This window comes from Acomys russatus, chromosome 12 (genome assembly GCF_903995435.1).
Source record: "Acomys russatus chromosome 12, mAcoRus1.1, whole genome shotgun sequence".
Classification (NCBI taxonomy): Eukaryota; Metazoa; Chordata; class Mammalia; order Rodentia; family Muridae; genus Acomys; species Acomys russatus.
In genome coordinates, this window is record NC_067148.1 from 44,812,784 (window position 1) to 44,833,453 (window position 20,670).

At 39.4% G+C, this 20,670-nt stretch overlaps 1 pseudogene; it reads right to left on the bottom strand.

Moving 5' to 3' along the window:
* LOC127196093 (COP9 signalosome complex subunit 5-like) overlaps positions 1-20,293 on the bottom strand; it is a 66,807-nt pseudogene extending 46,514 nt beyond the window's left edge.
* Positions 20,294-20,670: the final 377 nt, after the last annotated feature.

Genomic DNA, 20,670 nt, shown 5'->3' on the forward strand with positions numbered 1-20,670 from the left:
CACATAGAGTAATAATTAAGGTCATGATTGAGGTTAAATAAAACCTCTAGAAATAGTTAGGTATTCTTTCCAAAATAAAACGTTCAATAATAAAACATGATACAATGTGTGGCAACAAAAGAACGAGGAATATGTTTCTATCATTTGTATTCAATTGTCTGTACTCTCCTTTTGTTGTTTTCTGCTGCCTAGAAGTAATAAATCATCATCTATAATTTTTAATATTATGATGTCTACATCCGTACTCATCTCTTAACTAATATATAGTTCAGAGTATCCGCTGGCCAGTGCAATGCTCTACCCCGGTGACCAAAAAACAATGAGGTGCTTGCCTCTGGAAACATGAGAAACTAAAGTACACCAAAGGTCTGAGACCAGAACAGCCAGTCGAGTAACAATATAACCAATGTTTCTTGCAATTGTCATTGCCTGTGTATTGTTTTGTGCCTGAGATTATTGCCAGGCCATTCTTAAGGTAATATTAAGAACAAACAAACAAACAAACAAAAAAACCTGGACAATTAAAAGATGCTACAGCTCCAAAGGCCAATGTTAAACAGCTGCTGATTGTTCTCTGTTTTAGGGGAATAGCCACTTACATTTTCTTCACCAAATGCACTAAGATATCTCTTTCAACCAAATTGGTTGAAAAGTAGATTTCAGCATTACTAGGATTGTCACTCAATCTGGTGCTATGATAGGAAAAAAAAAATCTAGAAAGTCAAGTATATAATGATTGTATTTAAAATCATCTCCAAGGCTCATCTTGAAGAGTAGTAGTTACTGAAGGGGTTCATAACTATATAAAGTTCAGAGAAAAATCAACAGTAAATATTCAGCCATGGAAGAGTCATCTTTATCAACTACCAACCAAAGGCTCAGAGAACAGTACAAAAAAGGGGACAGCAAAAAATGGGAGGGGGACCGAAAATATATATCTATATAAACTAGAGGACTGAGCAGGGTGCTGTGAAATGCTATTATTGGTACCTAACATGGATGTTGCAGACATGAACTCACAGCAGCTATGTTTACCTACACAAGAACAAGCCAGTTAAAAATTCTAGCATGTAAAGTAGAAGAGCTCGTGAGGGCCCACTCTTATGGATAAGCTATTGGCAGTTTATGGTTACTCAAGGAAGGAGAGCCACTTTTCTTTGAGGAGATGCACTAGCAAGTTGCCCATGCCTAGTGGATGGCGCCTCATCTCTGCACATATGGGCAGCACTCATTGAGCTGTATGTTTCAAAAACCAAAAAGATATTAAGTTGGAAGTGAGATTGTTGAGGGACATCTGGTGGAAGCTGGAAGCGGATATGGAGAATATGGCACAGATATAGTCAAGACACAGCCTACTATACTTGAGTGTATGAAGCTTACAGAGAACAAACTGCACAGTCTACTATACATGAGTGTTTGAAACTTACAAAGGGCAAAATATTTTTAAAAGGCTACCGTAAATGAAAATAAAATCGTCTCCATAACTATGGTGCCAGATTTGCTTTCCTTTTTCTTTCTTTTTCTTTTCTTTTGAGACAAGTTCTTGCCGTGAGGCTCAAGCTGGAGTGGAACCCAGGTTCCTCCTGCCTCTGCCCACACTGTACTAGGGTTACTACTCTACACTACCACAATTTAATAGTTGTAGGTTGATGTAAACATAGGACTTACCTACTAAACTCCGATACACACAGACACACAGACACACACACACACACACACACACACACACATTTGGTGGCAAGGTCTGATTGCTGAAGACGAAACAACACCTATACAACTTATTGAACAGAGAGTAGTGGATCTGGTGCCTACTTAGTGGTCATAGTACTGGAAGGTACTCTGCACACTACCAGATAAAGATAAACACCAACACATCTATAAGGCCTACAATCTACAATGGTGCAATAGTGGCACAAAAGTCGTGGGTGTAACCACTCCATGAGATCGAACCCATGCCCAACAATGATCCGATGGTCAAATGCCAGAGACTAGTTAGGCCAGGGGACTTGAGTAAAACCAAATATTCCCGTTCTGATGAAGAAATGCTGCAATAAAATGACCCCTAATGCCATAGTTCAGTGCCTCACTCAGCCATCATCAGGAGCTTCTTCTTCAGCAGGTAAGAACAAATCCAGAGACCCACAACTGGACAATATGCAGACAGTAAGAGACCTTAGAATATTCAGTCCTAAACGGAGTGTCTCCATCAAATTCCTCCCTTCGGGACCAAGAGAAATCTGTGAAAGAGGACGGGGAAAGATTTTAAGAGCAAGTAGGAATGGAGACTGTGGCAGCATGCACAGGCCTGCACAAGTCCAACACTGACAGGGGATGTAAACTCCAACTGATAACAACTTGCAAGGGAAAAATTAGTTTTCTACAACCAAGTTTCACTGGGAATACAAACCACTTATGGGCAGGCCCCATGCTTAGCAATAAATAATGGTATTTTTGGAGGGTTTTTGTCTCACAGTGCTTTCTCTGGGATTTTTTTTTTCCTTATAGATTTTTTGCTCATATATTATGGTTTTCTATTTTGCTTTTATAGGTTTTCTCTCTCTCTCTCTCTCTCTCTCTCTCTCTCTCTCTCTCTCTCTGTGTGTGTGTGTGTGTGTGTGTGTGTGTAAGTGTGTATTTATTTGCATCTGTATGTGTTTCTTGTGCTTTTCCTTTGGTTTCTTTTTGTTTGGTCTTATTCTGGTCAGTTTTTTATTTTATTAGTTTTATTTTATTTATTTATTTATATTTTTTTTTAAAAAAGATTTATTTATTTAGTATACAGTGCTCTGCCTCCATGACAGAAGAGGGCATTAGATCACATTATAGATGGTTGTGAGCCACCATGTGGGTGCTGGGAATTGAACTCAGGACCTCTGGAAGAGCAGTCAGTGCTCTTAACCTCTGAGCCATCTCTCCAGCCCCCTATTCTAATGAGAGAAAGAAAGAAAGAAAAAATGTGGATTTGGGTGGATAAGGAATTAGAGAGGATTTGGAAGGAGTTGGGAGAGGCAATATCATTATCAGAATATACTGTATGAAAAAATAGTTTTTTTTAATTAAAAAAAATCAAATAGGCAATTTATAACCCCTCTGCAGGTAGAACAATGGTAACTTCAATCTTGGAGCATGTCAGATCTCCGATATTTTATAGCTTTTTGGTATCTGGAGACAATCTGTCAGTAGAAGCTCCTTCCTGTGGTTATAAAAAAGAAAGGAAGAAGGAGCTCCATAGAATTTTATTTAAGGTGCACACCTAAATGAAAAAGTGTACAGCAGAAAAAGAACTAAAGAGAAATTTAGAAGTTAGAAAGCAGAAATACATGGAAAATGCCCACCAATAACAAAACTTTCCAAACTATAGTCTGGCTAAGCCACGGCACACTCAGTGCATTAAAGTGGATGTAACTGGTCACTAACAAGATGCAAAATTCTAATGACTGAGCAAAGAAATACAAGTGTGCACAATCTGTTTCTACTGATGTCAAGCTTGTAAAAAAGGGAGAAAGTAAGACATTCCCTTAAAAGAGGCACCGAGGAGTAACTAAAACGCAAAAGGAATGGGATGAACACAAACGCTGGGGAATAGCTGCCCTTAACAAGAAGCATCAGGTCACCAAGGGATGGGCGTGCTGTATATTGACAAGAGTGGCGGTTAGGCTCCTGTCACTTTAAAATTATTTATTCTATTACATTGTCTACTTCATGCTCCTTTCCTTTCTGTGGTCAGAATCATTACTTAAAGGCTAAAAGCAACAGTGACAGGTGGGTGATGATAAATGCAATAAGCCAGAGAAAGCTGAAAGCCTGCTGACTGAAAAGCACAGAAAATGCCAGCCTAACTTTATATACACTCCAGACTTAGGAAGTAAACATATCTGGTCCTTCTAAAGATAGGAGTGAAGGTGAAACTAAAAAAAAAAAAAAAAAAAACGTAGGTTATTGTCTATAGAAGAAATAGTAAGACCCTAAACTGCACATCTACCCCAGCAGTCTCATGACTTCCCTGCTTTGCCTCTCAGAGGACCCAGGGCTCTGGGCCAGAGGGCAGAGGTCACTGATAAAGAGGAACATGGACTGGAAGCAAGACCGTTAACAGAAGGAAAAGCTACTGATCAGTCTCCTGCCTCAACCTGACTCCTACATCGACTTCCCACATATAAAAGTCATATAAAAGTTGAAATTCCCAAGATAGCAAAACAAAACATAAAAAAAGCCTAAGGTAGCAAGGCAAACAGATTGGACCACTTGAAGACTTTAAACATCTCAACCAAATGATTTCTAGATACACAGACTATAAAAAGGCAGACAAGATATTATCAAATAAGTTATAAAATGAAATTTATTTACAGTAAAAGGCAGGTTCCCAGGACCGAAGTAATAACTCTTTACCAGCATTTGCATGTCATGAATTAGAAGATCTTATACCAATGGATTCAAAATTAGGTAGGATGTATTTGCCAGCATAGTTTTCTGTACCCTGCCAAATCCTTGTAAAACATGAGGGTGCTACAGACAAACTGAGGAGTATCTTATAGCTCTGGGGATCAGAAAAACAAACGTGATTCACTGTACAAAGTCCAAGATATACAGCAGAGCCATGCTATGTGCTAGCCTTCGCCAGCTTCTGGGGCTGCTACAAGTCCTTAGGTAGTGGGACCTTCGCTTCTTTCTGCTACTATTCTGATTCTTCTGTGTTTAAAGGAAGCTCATGAAGACCCGGGAACTCACAGATTGGAAACTATAAGGTCATCTATTGACTTACCATGCTGAAAAAAAAAATATTCTCAAATTCTAAGCACAAGAAAGTAGAGGTATTTGGAGACCATTAATCTACATATCACAGTGTGTGAAACTAAAATGCTAGCCTGATATTTTGAAACCTAGAGTTAAATACCAACATAAACAGCTGAAAGGTTGGGTGCCTTCTACAGAGATCAATTTGGGAATAGGAAGAACAGAAGATTTCTATAGTTTTCATCCTAAGACATAGAATTATTTTGTATTATAAATCATGCACACATGTTGCCGTCACAAAAATAGCAATAATCTTGTGGTGCTGTTTCTCTTTCCTTCTAGCTTTGGTTTCCATCAGAAACTTATGCCACTAGGCTTCGGAAGCCATTATCAAAACAAGAATTTTTGATCTATAGCTTTTGATTTGTAAGATCTATGTTTTTGCTGACTACAGAAAAGTCTCTTGAATCTGAAGAGGAGGCACTACAAAAACTCAGCCTGGTTTGCTTTTGCCATAAAACTTATCTGGAAAGAATATGATGATAAGCCAAACAAGCTTTTGCACAAGAAGCTAAGCCTCTTTCTTTCTTTCTTTCTTCCTTCCTTTCTTTCTTTCTTTCTGGAAAACTGCGCTTGCAGAGGTCTTCAGACTTAGGACCAGGCCACCAAACCTGGTGAGGCAAGGGAGCCAGAAGAAAGAAAACAATGAAACCAGCAACGAGACCATCAGCACCGCCTCCTCCACAGCAAGGAAGTTTGTGCGAGTACAAGCAACATCTACAGACCATCCTTCACTTGGCCGTGACAGAGGCAACTTAGCTGCTCTAGTGCATGCCCAGTGTGTGTGTGTGGGATCTCCCATCGATGCCTTAGATCTGTCTGCCACAAGTGATATAATTTACTTTCCCCCTTATTTTCCTGAACTTTACAACCTGTCCCTTGATGACACTCCACAGGGAAGTCATGTGTCCCCTGAACTAGACCATGGGGAATTACCCACACTACACTAGTGCCTCCTTGGGGGAAGTGATCATGAAGGGAAGTAATTGGGCAGTAACTGGCTTGTCCTTGTGTGTATTTGAGAATCCTGCATCCCTCTGTCATAGATACTGCCTCCTACAGTACAATGATCTGGTTCCTTTCCTAGCTGCCCCCCTAGCTATCTTGTGAAATCTTGCCTGGCAGATCACCTATCTTTTGCCTCCATATCCCCAGCTGTATGCTGATAATGCAATCTGAGCCTTTCATATTTATAGAGCCATCCATAATTGTAGCAATAAGCTGTTTATTATATGTATATTGCTATGCTTAATAAAGACATTTTTATAAATCAAATTGCTTTTTATGCATTACTCAAATTCAATATGATACATTTTATAGTTTCCTTTAAATTTAGTAGTGTTTTACTTCTTTATAAGGGAAACTTACATTCTAGTTAATACATGAAAGCTAGGAAATACAAATTATAGCTGCCAGCCCCAAAAATCTAAGAAATGAAAGGAACACTTAAAGATGAACGTTTTAAAGCATTAGTAAATATTCACATTTAAACCCAGATTTTATGGTCAAAAACTAATGTCTTTTCTTAGCCATTTTGCCCAAAGGGGTTTGCATATGTAAAATAAGCAAGCAGAAATTGCAACTGACATGTAATGAAATCAAATATAGCAAATACAGACTCAAAGCCAAAAACATTTGTTAAATATTATAGAATCTGACTGTATAGCCATCAACATACACCAAGAGGAATTTTTTTATTTACCCACTGCAAATAAGCACCTTCCAGAGAAACTGCTGCCCAGACTACCTTAGAACCCATGATTGTCCTGTGAGTTTCTGACTCACAAGTAGTAGTAATTCCATGTTTGGACTAGTCCATCATGTTTGCGTTGTTAAATTTATCTGAATAATTTTATTTCCTCTATAGGTTCTATAGATTAAGATGATTTTATTTTTTATTTTATTTTTATTTTTATTTTATTTATTTTTATTTTTTATTTTTTTTACCATGCTTTTTCTGACAGAATGCACCAAGTTAGGAATATGAATATTATATCATGTCTGTATTCCTAGAATAAATACTAGTGGATCATGGTGTCAAATCTCATTTGAAAACAGTTGGAGTTGATATGAAAATATTTTTAATTTTGGAGAACATTTATATATATTCTTTATCAAGGATATTGATCTATAATAATGAAAATAAAGTCATTACAGAAAACTAAAAAAAAAAAAAAAAAGTTTAATCTTAACAACAATTCCAGTATCTGAAGGGGGCAATGGAAGGCAATACTATTATAAATACCTGTAAGTTATGATCATTGACTCTGTGAAGCTTAAGTTCTCTCAGTGTCTCTAACTTAGACATCTCCCAGGCAAAGAGCAGCTCCTAACAGTTTAATTGTCACTTTCCTTTTATCCATCTGGATGCTGTAGCCCTCAGTTTCCTCCAGGCCATGCTTTGTGCTCAGCCCCTTTCATACATCGTCTCAGACTATATCCATATCCCCCCTAGGACATTAGTAAACATCATGGTATGTGACAACGAGGGCCAATAACTGACCTAGCGTTGCTGCAGTTGCTAACTGGCAGAGCGCAAGCTTGTGAGCCAAGCTCAACCCTAATTAATGTTGCACATCTTTTCTTGGCTTCTGAAGGAAAGTTCATTTGAGAAGCACCAAATACAGAAGAGGAAAAGTTTTACGTCAAAGCCATGTGGGAGAAACAAAACGCAATGTTCACAGTGTGAAGCTATTCTTCTACCCTGGATTTCAGAAAGAAAGAAAGAAAGAAACAAAACAAAACAAACAAACAAACAAACAAAAAAACTCCAGTGAAAATAAACTACAAGCCACTGCTCTTGATCCTTACCTGAAATGGGCGGCCCAGTTAGAACGCTGTGACTTCTCCAGTGGGATAGGAAAGGCTGACTCAGGGCCAATGGGATGTTCTCTTTAGTCAACAGGTAGTGACAGACTTTAGACCCCTGACAATCAGCAGTCAACTACCGAACCCTAAACTCTTCTCGTCGCTGGGCAAACACATGAGACCTCCCCGAAAGCAAAACTGAGAAGAGGCAAGGAGGAGAGGACAGAAGCGCTCCATCACCCTGTCTTCCAGGCCGACTAAGGGGCAAGCACCCGGGAGCCAGGAAGCCCTTCCCATGCTACGCCCTGGGCTGACTTTTTCTACTCTCTTCTCTTCCTTCACTTTTGAATCCTGACTTCGCCTTACAGGCTGCCTCCTGTAAATCTCTACTTCCACTGCTGTTTTACCAGGGATTCTAAAGAAATGCACCATGCAGCCCCAGGGTAGGACCCTCATGGGAGAGTCAGCAATACAGCTCCTATGGAGCCCTTCCATTCCTAACAGCTTTCCCACCTCTAGCCAGCTTGGCTTCCTCCGCAAAGGACACCATGACTTTCCAACTTCAAGTAGATTAGAAATACAGAAATGTTCACTGACTGCTCTTGTAGTATTTCATAATTTTCCTAAAATAAATTTAACATTACTGTATCATGATACTTCTCTATTAGAACACAGTAAATATGCAAAAAAAAAAAAATACAGCAAGACGATGGTTCTCCACTCTGACCACGTCACAGAGCAGCAATGAAGAACAGAAGCAGAAAAGCAGGCAGCATGTGGAAGAGCAAGGCACCAGAACCCCAAACCAGCAGCCTGATTGCCCTGGGGCCAATCTGAATTGGAATCTGTTGTCGAAATGGAAGTTACAAATGTGAGTGCTCAGGCCCTAAAGCAAGCAGCAGTCGGAGATTAGAAATCACAGCTTTCAGGTGACTGCAGATGGATAGCTCAATTACTTGGGCCTTTAAATGTGTGTGCAGAGCTCTCGAAGCAGCTTGTGCTTCGATGAGAATTCTGCTTCTGTCGAGGCCCCTAAATGCAAAACGTGAGCTTTGAAATTTCAACATTTGACCTCAGACTTAACAAACAAACAAACAAACAAACAAACAAACAAAAAAAGATTTTAGAAGATTGTATGCGGTTTCAAATTAAATAATCTCAATTTGGTGGTACATTTTAATTTTCGTGCTGATTTTGTATGTAAAGGATCAGATGGTAAAAAAAAAAATTTTTTCCCCAGAGGTGAGAATCTACAAAAGTGAATCTCCCTGTAAAGGGCGCGGAGAATTACTTTTAAAGTTAGGATCCCTATTGCTGTGATAAAATGCCATGACCAAAAGCAACTTGAGGAGGAAAGAGTACATTTTAGCCTTCTGATGTTGAGTCTGTCATCCACGGAAGCCAGGGCAGAAACCAAGAGGTGGGAACTAAAGCAGAAGTCACGGAAGAATGCTGCTCACCTACCGGGCCCCGCCCCCCGCCCCATGGTTTTCTCAGCCTGCTTTGCCTTCTTATCCATCCCCAGCCCTAATGCCTCATTTTTCATAGGCTTAATTTGGAATCTTTTCACTATTTCAGGAGAAAAAGGGTGATAGAGAACTCACTGAAGGAAACACTCCACCCTGCACACCAGGAATGTACACTCAACTGCCTTCTTTTCTTGTGTTGTTTTGGTTTTGGTTTGATTGTTTTGGTTTTTGGTTTTTCAAGACAGGGTTTCTCTGTGACGCCTTGGATATCCTAAACTCACTTTGTAGACCAGCTGGCCTTGAACTCCCAGCAGTCAGCCTGCCTCTGTCTCCCAAGTGCTGGGATTAAAGGAATGTGCCACCATGCACAGCTCAAAAATTTGATTTTAAACAGCTTCTCGAAGAGTAATACAAGAGGAGGGGCCTAATCTGTGCTAAGCATTATAACAGTCAGAAATATATAATGTGGTTTCATTTTTTGAAAATGACAAAGAGCCATTCATGAAAAAGAATTTTATGTACTCTATGAAGACAGACACTATGCTTGTTTAACTAAGTCATGTAAGTCCAACCCAGGCATAAAATACTGGCCATCTATTGTTCACCAAAGCTTCTAGTCCCAGGACTGAGATATATCTAATTTTCAGCTTCATATAGAAACACACACACACACACACACACACACACACACACACACACACACACACACCATTCTTTAATAAAAAGAACTGATGGTGATATCATCATTCTCTACCTCCAATGGTACGTAGAACTACAGTAATAAAAACAGCATGGTACTAGCACAAAATAAGACACATTAATCAATGGAATCAAAGTGAAGACCCAAAAATAAGTCCACACACCTATGGACACCTGGTGTTCTGATAAAGAAGCCTTAAATACACACTAGAAAAAAAAAAAAAAAAAGACAGCATCTTCAACAAGTAGTGATGGCTAAATTAGAGAGCTTCATGGAGAAGAGATGAAATAGATGGATTCTTATCACCCTGCACAAAACTCACCTCCAAGTGGATCAAAGATATTAACATAAAACCAGATACATTGAACCTGATAGAAGAGAAAGAGGGGACTAGCCTCGAACTCATTGGCACAGGGAAATACTTTCTGAATAGAACACTGATAAGGCAGGCGCTAAGATAAGCAATTAATTAATGGGTCCTCATGAAACTTGAAAAGCTTTCACATGGCAAAGGACACCATCAGTCAGACAAAGCTTACACTGTACAGAGCTTGTGGGAGAAGCAGACAATATATGGCTGGAATTAAAGCACACTCCATGACACGGCACCCATCCCCAACACTGCCTGGGTGGCCAAGAGCCTAAAACTACACAGGCCAGCAACCTAGTGGAGAAACAAATGCTATTCGTCTACTAAAGAAACATGGCAGTGCAATGACTCCTAATGACATTCTGCTACACTCAGAGATCAGTGCCTAATTCAGCCACCATCAGAGATGCTTCCTCCTGCATCAGGTGGGGACAACTGCGGAGATCTTGGAACGCTCAGTCTTAAATGGAATGTCTCCACCCCTCTCCTCTGGGATCACTGAACCTTGTGGATATGGCTGAAATATTTTAAGGGCCAGAAGGGATGGAGGGCATCAAGGAAACAAGGCCTTCTCAACACAACATGACTGAGGAACATCGTGAACTCACAGAGACTGGGCAGCATGCACAGGGCCTGCAGAGGTCTGTGCCAGATGGGGTCCAGTGTGAGAAAAGTGGACACAAAGCCCCATCCATAACCTCAGAAGCTATCTCCAAATGATAATCCCTCAAAAATGAAAATTTAATTTTCTCCGATGGAGTCACTGGGGATACAAACCATTCTTAACAGCTGGCCTCATGCCCAGTAGTAGATGGCCAACACAAAATGACTTCAGTGGCATCTTTGGAGTTTTCTTGTCTCATAATGGCTAGTCATTTATTTTTAATTTTTATTTCTTTACTTTTTTACTTTATTTTTTGTTTTCTTGAACCTTAAAGCTCCTTTGTGGCTATATTATAGCTTCTGAGTTTATGGTTCCTATGTGTGCAAAAACATGTCTCTGAGTCTACATATATTTCTTATGCTTTTTATTTGGCTCTTTTTCTTCTGTTTGTTTTGTCCTATTCCAGTTTGTCTGTTTTGCTTTATCTTATTTGTGTTTTTTATTTTGTTATAACTCTTTGGATGCCTGTTTGTTTTCTAAGGAGGGACAGAAGGGTGTGAATTCGGATGGGAGAGTAGTGGGGTGGCTCTGGGTCGAAGGAGTTAAGGCATGGCAATCCTTAATCAGAACTTAATATATGAAAAAAAAATCTATTTTCAGTAAAATAAAAACAGAAAAGAAAAAAAGAAACAAATAAAAATTCTTCCCAGATATGCCATGCTGCTTGTCTTTTTAGCTAATTCCAGATGTAGTCAAGGTGACAACCAAGATTAAACCTCATACCCAGCCTCCACTGACACATGTAGAAACCCTTACCCAGCTAGGATCCTCAACAAGGCAATCAGATCCATTCTGTATTCAGTCTTAGTAGTATTCCATTACAAGTTCTACTGGCATGTCCTTATTTTCAGCCGCTGCTCTGTCTGATGGTCTAGTAAGACAATAATTCTCAATGTTATAGCCAGCAACTGAGGTGAGATTTAATTTTAGTTTTTGTTATATTACGTTAAGGTAAACCCGGAGGAGCCATCTGTCTTAACCTCTCCTAAAAATCTGCTTGCTTTCAATGTATTTTTTTTTTTTTAAATACAAAAAGGCCAGCAGATGGAGCTTAGAGCTACTTAATTGAATGCAGATATATTCATCTTGACATAATTTACTGCATTTAGGTACATGTTGTATAATTAAAATAAGCCTAGAAATTTTGAAAAGTTTATTAATTTTGATAAGATCCATAAAGCATGTTTGCATGTTCTGTAAAGAAGAAACACATTTCTCTGTTTGCAACTTATTTTCTACCTCTTTTGCTCCAATTGCTTCTTTTGATGATATTACTAGTCAGTAAAATGAGACAAACAGTTAAAAACCAAACCAGTATTGAGGAAACTCTAGCTCACTGGTTTCTGACGCTCACTGGCAAGCTCTACATTAGCTGCACTATCATGTTGACTTTTTATCATTTTTCTTACTGACTTAGAGTTCTTTCTGTCTAATAATCATTGTGATGGCATAGTAATTGTATTTTTCATAGGGCTGTATTGCTTTTTGACATATCTACAAAGCAATTTCTCAGTGCTATAATGACCAAAATTGCAGAGCTAATTTCTATTTCAGCATATGATGCAAGCTAGCTCTATATTTATATATCTGTCAATTTTGCATCTTAGAGCATTCCAGAGAGAGTACCAATGGCTGACTGGGGTCTTTATGAATCTATGTATATTTTAGGACTTACTTCTGTGAACAAATTACGTACAAGCCCAAATTCTGAGTCTAGAATGCAGGAGAAAAAATATTATAGACCAGATAAATCAAAGCACCCAACTGTTCAGGTGAAGTTGCATTTATACAGCAGGACCCTCCCCTCTTTCCCCCCTCCCCCCATCAGGTTCACTGCCCTCAGCTGAAATATGTACACAAGCCAACTGAGCATGGTGGACACAATTTCGTGCTATCCTTTTGCTGACAAGGGCACCTCCGTTACTCCACTCATAGACCTATTTACCATGCTATTGGCATAGAAGAAGAGGCTTCTGCCCAGTTTCTTTTGACCCTGAGAATGGATCAAACAATCCTAAAAGCCTTGTCAAAACAGTAATTTATATGTAAATTATACACATACGGAGACAAATGAGGACACAGAATAAAGCCTAATCCAATAGCATTTGAAACTGAAACTGATCATTAGAAGGCTTTTGCTATCACAGCCATCTTGGTCACATGACACATCACAGTCGGCTGGGAGCTTGGACTATTTGTCAAATAGGTTACAAAGATAGAACGTAGAGGACATATGCATAAATGAATATGCATGCATGTGTCCCAGATGTCTTTCAAAAATAAAATCTTTGCTCCTCTCATGCCCTACCTAACTACTGGTAGACTTTGTCACTTTCTATGCATAGGAAACGCCCCTAGCAGGAATGATGGCTTATGCCAGTCTCCATGCACTCTATCAGTTCAATGTGTTCTGCACCCTCTGCTCCATTGAGTCAGTCTTACAAAATGACTACATCTCCCCAGTTGCTACATTTTCCAGTCAGTTCCTTATTCCCATGTTCCTTGACCTTTCAGCCAGATTTCCTACCTGTATTTGCTAAGGAATAAAGGTGATTAGCACTCAGAGTACAGAAGAAAGTGCCAGCTCTTCCCAACTGTCTTTATTTTTAAGGTGAAAAATCAAAATTAACTTGGCTAATAGATCTTAGATCACTAGGCAGTGGTGCTCTAACTTGACCATAATGTTATGACCCATGATTACAACATCTGAAGATATTTGAGAGAAAAGTAGGATCCTCAGACTCAGAGTTCATAGTGACAAGCAGCTCACAGTTCACAAGAAGGCACTGTGCAGTCTTTCTGTAGGTCAGCAATGGTTTTATGGATTATATTACCTACCTTAACCAAAAATTTATATTAAAGAAAAATAAATGGCTTTTAAAATTGACTTCTATAATATTTATATAATAAAATAGTAAATAAGCACTTTTATTTTGCTCAGAAGTAAATTATTTGGCTGCAAAGCTGATGATAAACTAGTATTAAGAGTCTAACAACCTAGTCTGAAAATAATTAAAATAGCAAGTCAATTCTATAGATCAATAAGGTATTGTAGCCATACCACTCAAGTAGAATGCAAGGTTTACCTCCAATACTTTGAAAGTGCCATTGCAGGCTGTTTAGGATAGTAAAATATACAAGTTAATTGTTAGTTGATCAAATCATGGTCATATCAATTACTAGTCTATTTATATCACAGGAATATACATGCTAGGTGTAATGGATAGGTACGAGTCTATAGACAAATAAGATAAAATAGATAAGGCTTTCAAAAACATAGATAAGGTCTTCAGCAGCATCAGTGTCCCACAGAATGTGGCATTTAAATGTGTTTAAAAAATATTGTTTTAAGGATTCTTTGACAATAAGACAGCTTAACTCCTGGCAACACCCAGCCTACTTCAAAGAGGGTGGTGAGTAAGTATCAAAGAGCCTCCTTATGGAGATGGCTTCAAATGTGGCAAACCAGCCAGTGGGCAAAATGTCATTGTTTCGGCCACAAACTAGGAATTCTGTCTAAAAATGGGCAAGTTTCGATGCAGGTAGAGTCAACAGCCAAACTCTGTCAAGACAGGGTAAGCAAGTCCTCAGTAGTTCCTGCTGGACAAATATGTCTGTCTGTTATATTGGGCCAGAAGGCTAAAGATGATGCTCCAATGTTAGAGAGAGTTATGAGCGATTGTTCAGGCAGCAATATGTCTCTGTCATTTTTTTTTTTTTTTTTTTTTTTTTTTTTTTTGTAATTTGGAAGCTGCTAACCTGCCCTTCCTGTTTATTCAGGTAATTAATTTTACTTCTTCTCAAGTCTCTGTTAGGGTTGAAGACCAAATAGTTTAGTTTCACAATTAAGCTTAAGTAGATATTCTTAAATAAATATGCCAATGTGCTGGGAATTGTTTATTAGATATTAGTTAGATTTAGCTTTTTTTTTTTTTTTTTTGCGTTCGGGGCATTGTTTCTTCTTTTGTGTTGATTTATTTTTTATGTCCTTTACCAATTATCTCTTGATATCTTAGTGGTTCTTACAATGAAGACAGGATAACTTGGAACATTTTACACTTAGTCACATAAACACAAATCACAATGCAAAATCAAAAGAATGAAAAAGTTTCTAAAAAGAAACTCAGTCTCAAAGGAATACTTTAATGTTCAATTATATTAGTCCAAGTAAGCAAAAACTGAAAATCAGTAATAATGAGGATAAAATATTATTCCTAATTTCGTATTCTGAAAACAAAATATTATGTGCCCATCAAACACTTTATACTGTATTATGTCACATGCCATAGCATGTTGGCATTTTTTCTTTTACTTATTTTATTTGGGTTCTCTTATCTACCACCCTTCTCCACCCCAAACCTTTCCAACACCACAACATCAGGTAAGAGAGTCAGAAGGTTAGTGGAGAGACGGGGCATTGAGATCTTTTTACTACTTCTGGTGAACAGGGTTGTCAAGTTCCTTGGGGGTAAATCCAGTCTTTCTCATCAGGATACCTCCAACCTCTTTTTCTAGTCAAACCACAACAGGAACCAGGAACAAGTGGGGCGGGCAGCAGCCTTCCTCTTCAAAGCGCCCCGGGGACCTCTCTCCGGGCTCTGGAGTTTATACCCTCTCAAGAGTTCCTAGAGTTAAACTACTTGCAGACGGCAAAGATCGCGCCCCTTACTGGTACATGAAACCATCATAGTTAACAGCTGTGGACAAACTGAAGCAGCCCCTTATCCCACACCTGGCTATTAAAACAAAAACAAAAACTGGGTCTCTTAAGAAACCAAAACTTCTCAGCACAACAGCATGCATGGCCTATGTTTTGAGAACATTTCCCCTGCTGTGGGAGTTTTCTTGAGTCTACAGAGATTCCTTTACTGGACCCTCCTAACTTCAAGCCCTTGTGACATGAGCAGTACACTCATTTTCTCCAGTGCTCTGCTCCATCTCCTCTGGTTGTCAGTCTATACAGGTTCTCTGATTTGGACACAGCACAAGCTAATCTTGCTGGCTGTCTGTCTTGCTGTCTTGAGATACCTACTTCCTTCTCTTAGGAACACTGACAGTTCCTGCATCCTATCAAATCACTGGACAGATGCTGACTCCATACCTTGACATCACTGACTAGATTAGGTCTGAGGCAATCAAAAGCCTCGAGTCTCATCCTTCTCTGTAGTCTTGCACAGAGTTTGCAAAACAAAGTCCTAACAGGTGTCTATGAAAAAAAATTCTCCCAAAATCTTTCTTGCTATTCGGACCTCTGTCTGTATCTTTCATCAGACCACAGGACCCAAGAGCCACTGATATGTTTAACATTTCTCCTTATAACTTGTGAATGTGGGCCTCTAACTCACACTTTCTGCCAAGTGCAATCATATTGATGCCCCAGCAAAAACTAAAATAATACGCACGAAAGAACCAGCACAGTATTCTTTCATGAGAATAAAGCACACGACTCCAAGCACAGCACACAACAGACAGTCTGCAAGCACAGTCTGGCATCTTCAAATGTAAGAGAGAAAAGGGCAGGAGAAAAAGCATATAACAAAACAAGTAACAACAAAACAATCACAGCCTAGTAGGAATGGTACCTACTCTGAAAGGATAACTCCAATGAAGAAATTATTTGGACCTAATCACTCAGTGAGTCATCTATAGCAACAGACTTTGAAGAGAAAGAGCAACAGCCTGAACTCGGGCTTTCCTCTCTGCTGGTGAAGAAACCACAAGGAGAAAAGGTGAAAGAAAAATAAAGAAAACCCACCATCTGTACCACCTGGGCTGAGAGCTTCCAGAGCCAGGCTCAACTGAAACACAGGCAACAAGGAGACCATCGATACAGCCCACATAGCTGGCATCCCTTCCTGAGGCACATAGCAGGAGGGGAGGGGATGGAAAATAGATCCAGGTACAGAAATAGAAAACAACCTGCCTATCTTTTAAGTGTATAGAAAGGTTCCAGTTAAAGAAAGGGCTCAAATGAAAGATTATATTTTAGCATTTGTAAGAGAAATTTCTTTCATCACTTAAAGTGAGAGAGTAAATGCCTTTCATAAATCCTTTTCGTGTTTCAGTGAATTTTAGGAAGTGAGGAGCCAACTTGTTTACAAAATAAAGCGCACTATTTTGAAGAGTGAATGCTTGAAAATGTTTTCGTTATGTTATTTTTTACTTTAAAAAGATGGACAAGAGTTTCACATCTTTACATTCAAAACATTCTAAAAATTTCCAATACACTTTGAAATTGAAATTCAGCACAAGAAAAGTCTGAAAAGATTCCACAGATATTTTTGCCTTGCTATAGAATAAGATTTTTAAATTTTTGGTAAGTAAACAAAAAGTATTCTAATTAAAAAAATACTCAAACAGTGCTTTTTAATTCAAAAGCTTGGGAAACTTATAGGTGAACCTTTATGAGTTCCGTGATTAATAAACACAGCCAAGGAACCATTTGTTACCTTTAGGAGTTATTTCCATGAGCTATCAGCCTATTGAAGTCAAATGCTGAAATAAATTCAACCTAGGATCAGAGTTTAAAATAGCAACACTACAATGTTAACCAAAACTTTCAATTTGAGTGAAATATATTCTGTGTCTGATAATAATACTTGTATTTACAGTGAAAGCAAAATATGATGTAGAATAATTAACTAGGCTTTAGAGGGCTTCTCTGTCTCAGCTAGTTCTCAAATAATTGAGACAGAGACCTTTTAGATTTAAATAAGCTTTAAAGCACCATAACTGGGAAGGTGTCAACCCTCTGAGTTTTTTTTGCTATTCCAACACACCCCAAGTTACTTGCCATAGTTGTCCCTGCCCAGGATGCTCTTGTTTCATCAGGCCAGCCCTCATGGCCATGTGCTCGGGGTCCATACCGCTCCATGGCAGCTTCCTTCTCTCCGGCATCCTCTCCTGCTTGATCTCCATCTGACCCAAAGCCTGGGAACCTAAGAAAATATTTTCAATGTTTATCTCATTTTTATTTTGGCCCTAAGCTTCTGTCTTAAGTAGGGTTATGATTGCTGTGATGAAACACCATGACCAAAGAAACATGGGGAGGAAAGGGTTTCTTCATTGGCACCTTCACATCGCAGTTCATCATCAATGGAGGTCAGGACAAGAACTCAAGCAGGACAGGAACCTGGAGGCAGGAACTGATGCAGAGGCCATGGAGGGGTGCTATGATTAAACACTGTGACCAAAAACCAAGCTGGGTTTATTTGGCTTACACTTCCTTATCCCTGTTCATCATGGAAGGGAGTCAGGACAGGAACCCAAGCGGGCAGGATATAGAGGCCATGGATGGGTACTTCTTACTAGCTTGCTCAGCTTGTTTTCTTATGGAACCCAGGACCACCATCCCAGGAATAGCACCACCAACTATGGGCAGGACCCTCCCCCACAAATCACTAACTAAGAAAATGCCCTACATGCTTGCTTACATCATGATCTTATCAAGGCATTTTCTCAACTGAGGCTCCCTCCTCTCTGAAGACTCTAGCTTATACCAAGTTGACATAAAACTAGCCAGTACAGTTTCTATTTGCATATATTTTTATAATGTGCAATATGTGATTATATATATATATATTTAGAATAAATCAAAATTAAAACAGTTGGTAGATGTTAAATTTTTAATGAATTACTAAGAAGAGGGACATGTCGGGAAATGTAATTACGGCTTCAAATATGACATATTTTCTCCTTAATTTAAACATAAGGAGGGGGAGGAAAGTCTCTCTTTACCAAACCATTTGATATAAAACCATCCTACTTACATCTAAACAACCTGATATCATTTGTGTTGGTAAGACTTTCTCACAAACACTTGTGAACTCGCTCCCGCCCCCACCCCATGTTTTGAGGTAGGCTTTGTCAAACTGGCCTCTGGTATCACTAAGGCTGAGTGACATGTTTACACAGAACAGTGACTAATGGACTGCTGCTGCTTAAGACAGAGAACAGGTTGTCAGGGTGCAATAATCATGTATGTGTGAGATTTCTTTCAAATCTATGGCTTGCAGCAGATCGGGGAAGGCAAAAAAAAAAAAAAAAAAAAAAATCCATGAGCTACCCAAAAACCTTTGATTTAGATCAAAGTCTCAAGAATTACTGAGCACAATTTAAGCTTTTATAGCATCATATTTTCAAGCCTTTTGCTAAAAATGTTTTGTTTCTCCTCAAACGCTGCTGTACATTTGTAATTTTACTTTGCTTGTAGTTTTGGTTTTCTAGGTGCGTGATGAATAAGGAGTAATCATTATGCTAACGTGTCTATTGACAAGATTTTAATCAAACAAAAATGTGTACAGTTATGACTTAACTGGAAAATTTTCACAGTGGGCATAACAACCTACATACCTCTTTGTATTTGTGTGAGTGAGATATAGTGCAGTCTTTGTAGACTGTGTCTTGGCCCTTCTCCATTCTCCATCACCTATGTAACATTCAACAGCATTAACCCAAGTTTGAGATTCCTAAAAATGAGGATTTGTGAACCACACACTATCCCTGGTAAAGCTGCTGAAGCTTTCTTCTCTGTGAGTTCTAAAACTCAGTGAAAAACTTATGTAAACTCGGCTATGACATGTGCCTTATGCATAGAGTGAGTTCACAGAACCTTGGCATCACTTTTAATTATCCCAAACTCTCTTATGATTCTCTACTTTTCGGTAATTGCTAGCTCATCTCTGCAACTTCAGCCAACTCCAATATCCCGGCATGTGTTATCAATAAGATCAGGACACAATTTTACCCCGACTGGGAGGCTCCATTTGTTGTTAGTTTTGTTTTGTATGATGCAGATTAATTCTTTTGAAATATTAAAACAATAAGAGCTTCCTGTCCCCCTATGCCAGTCAGTCACTAGTTATTTCCCCTTTGAGTTTCACTGCAGTGGAGAGCTGGATGGCGGGTTCATAAGATGTGTCAAAAGAAAAGGTTTATGCCATCAGATGTACCTATATAACGGAAAAAAGAAAGGTTGGGAAAAAGCAAACTGAATAGGGCAATAGGTGCCCAGAGTAAAGAAACAACAAAACAAAACAAAACACTTGTCAGACTTATTTCTCCCACAGACTTTATAAAGCAAGAAACAATGACATCCAAACATTAAAGACAGTACATACAGTTGAAAACAGAGCAGGTTTTTGCCTCAGCATTAGAGCATCCAGGCGAACCTACAGGTAAATCATCTGCTACAATATGGAACAGCTGGAGCTAAGCTGCCACTGTGATATTAATAGGGCAGAAGGACAACACGCTTCCACAGAAACAGTTCAGCTCTGTGAATAATGAAAAGTATACAAGAAGCTCTGGCCAGAAGTAATGAGCTAACTGCCGATCTTCCTGTCATCCTCTTCTTCTCCAAATCCAACCCCCTAGTCTCATCCTCGGCTCTGTAGCAGACCACATGATTTGGTCTCCTCTGCCTCTGTGTCCCCACCTCCAGTAGGTCACACATACCTCTTTTCCAGACCTTCCTTCCCACTACCCATTCCGTTATCCCAACCCTCATCCCTAGCAGGCCTTCCCTGGGAACCCGCAGGCCACTCCGGCCAGGGAACCCGGTAGGCGAACTGCAGGTCTTCACTGCTCCCTCCTCCCCCCTCGTCTCCAAATCCAACCCCCCTAGTCTCACCTCTAGTTCTGTAGCGCACTACCTCCTGTGGTCTCCCTCCCCGATCTTCAGTGGGCCACACAGAGCTTCCCACCTTTCTCCCCTCATCCCGTTATCCTAGCCCCCAACTCCAACAGGCACCCGTGGGAACCCTCCAGCACAGCGTGCCAGAGAAGCAAGTAGACCAAAGAAACAGCTAGGACAGCCTTGTGTGTCCACACTCCCTCCTCTCCTTCATATTTAACCCCCAATCTC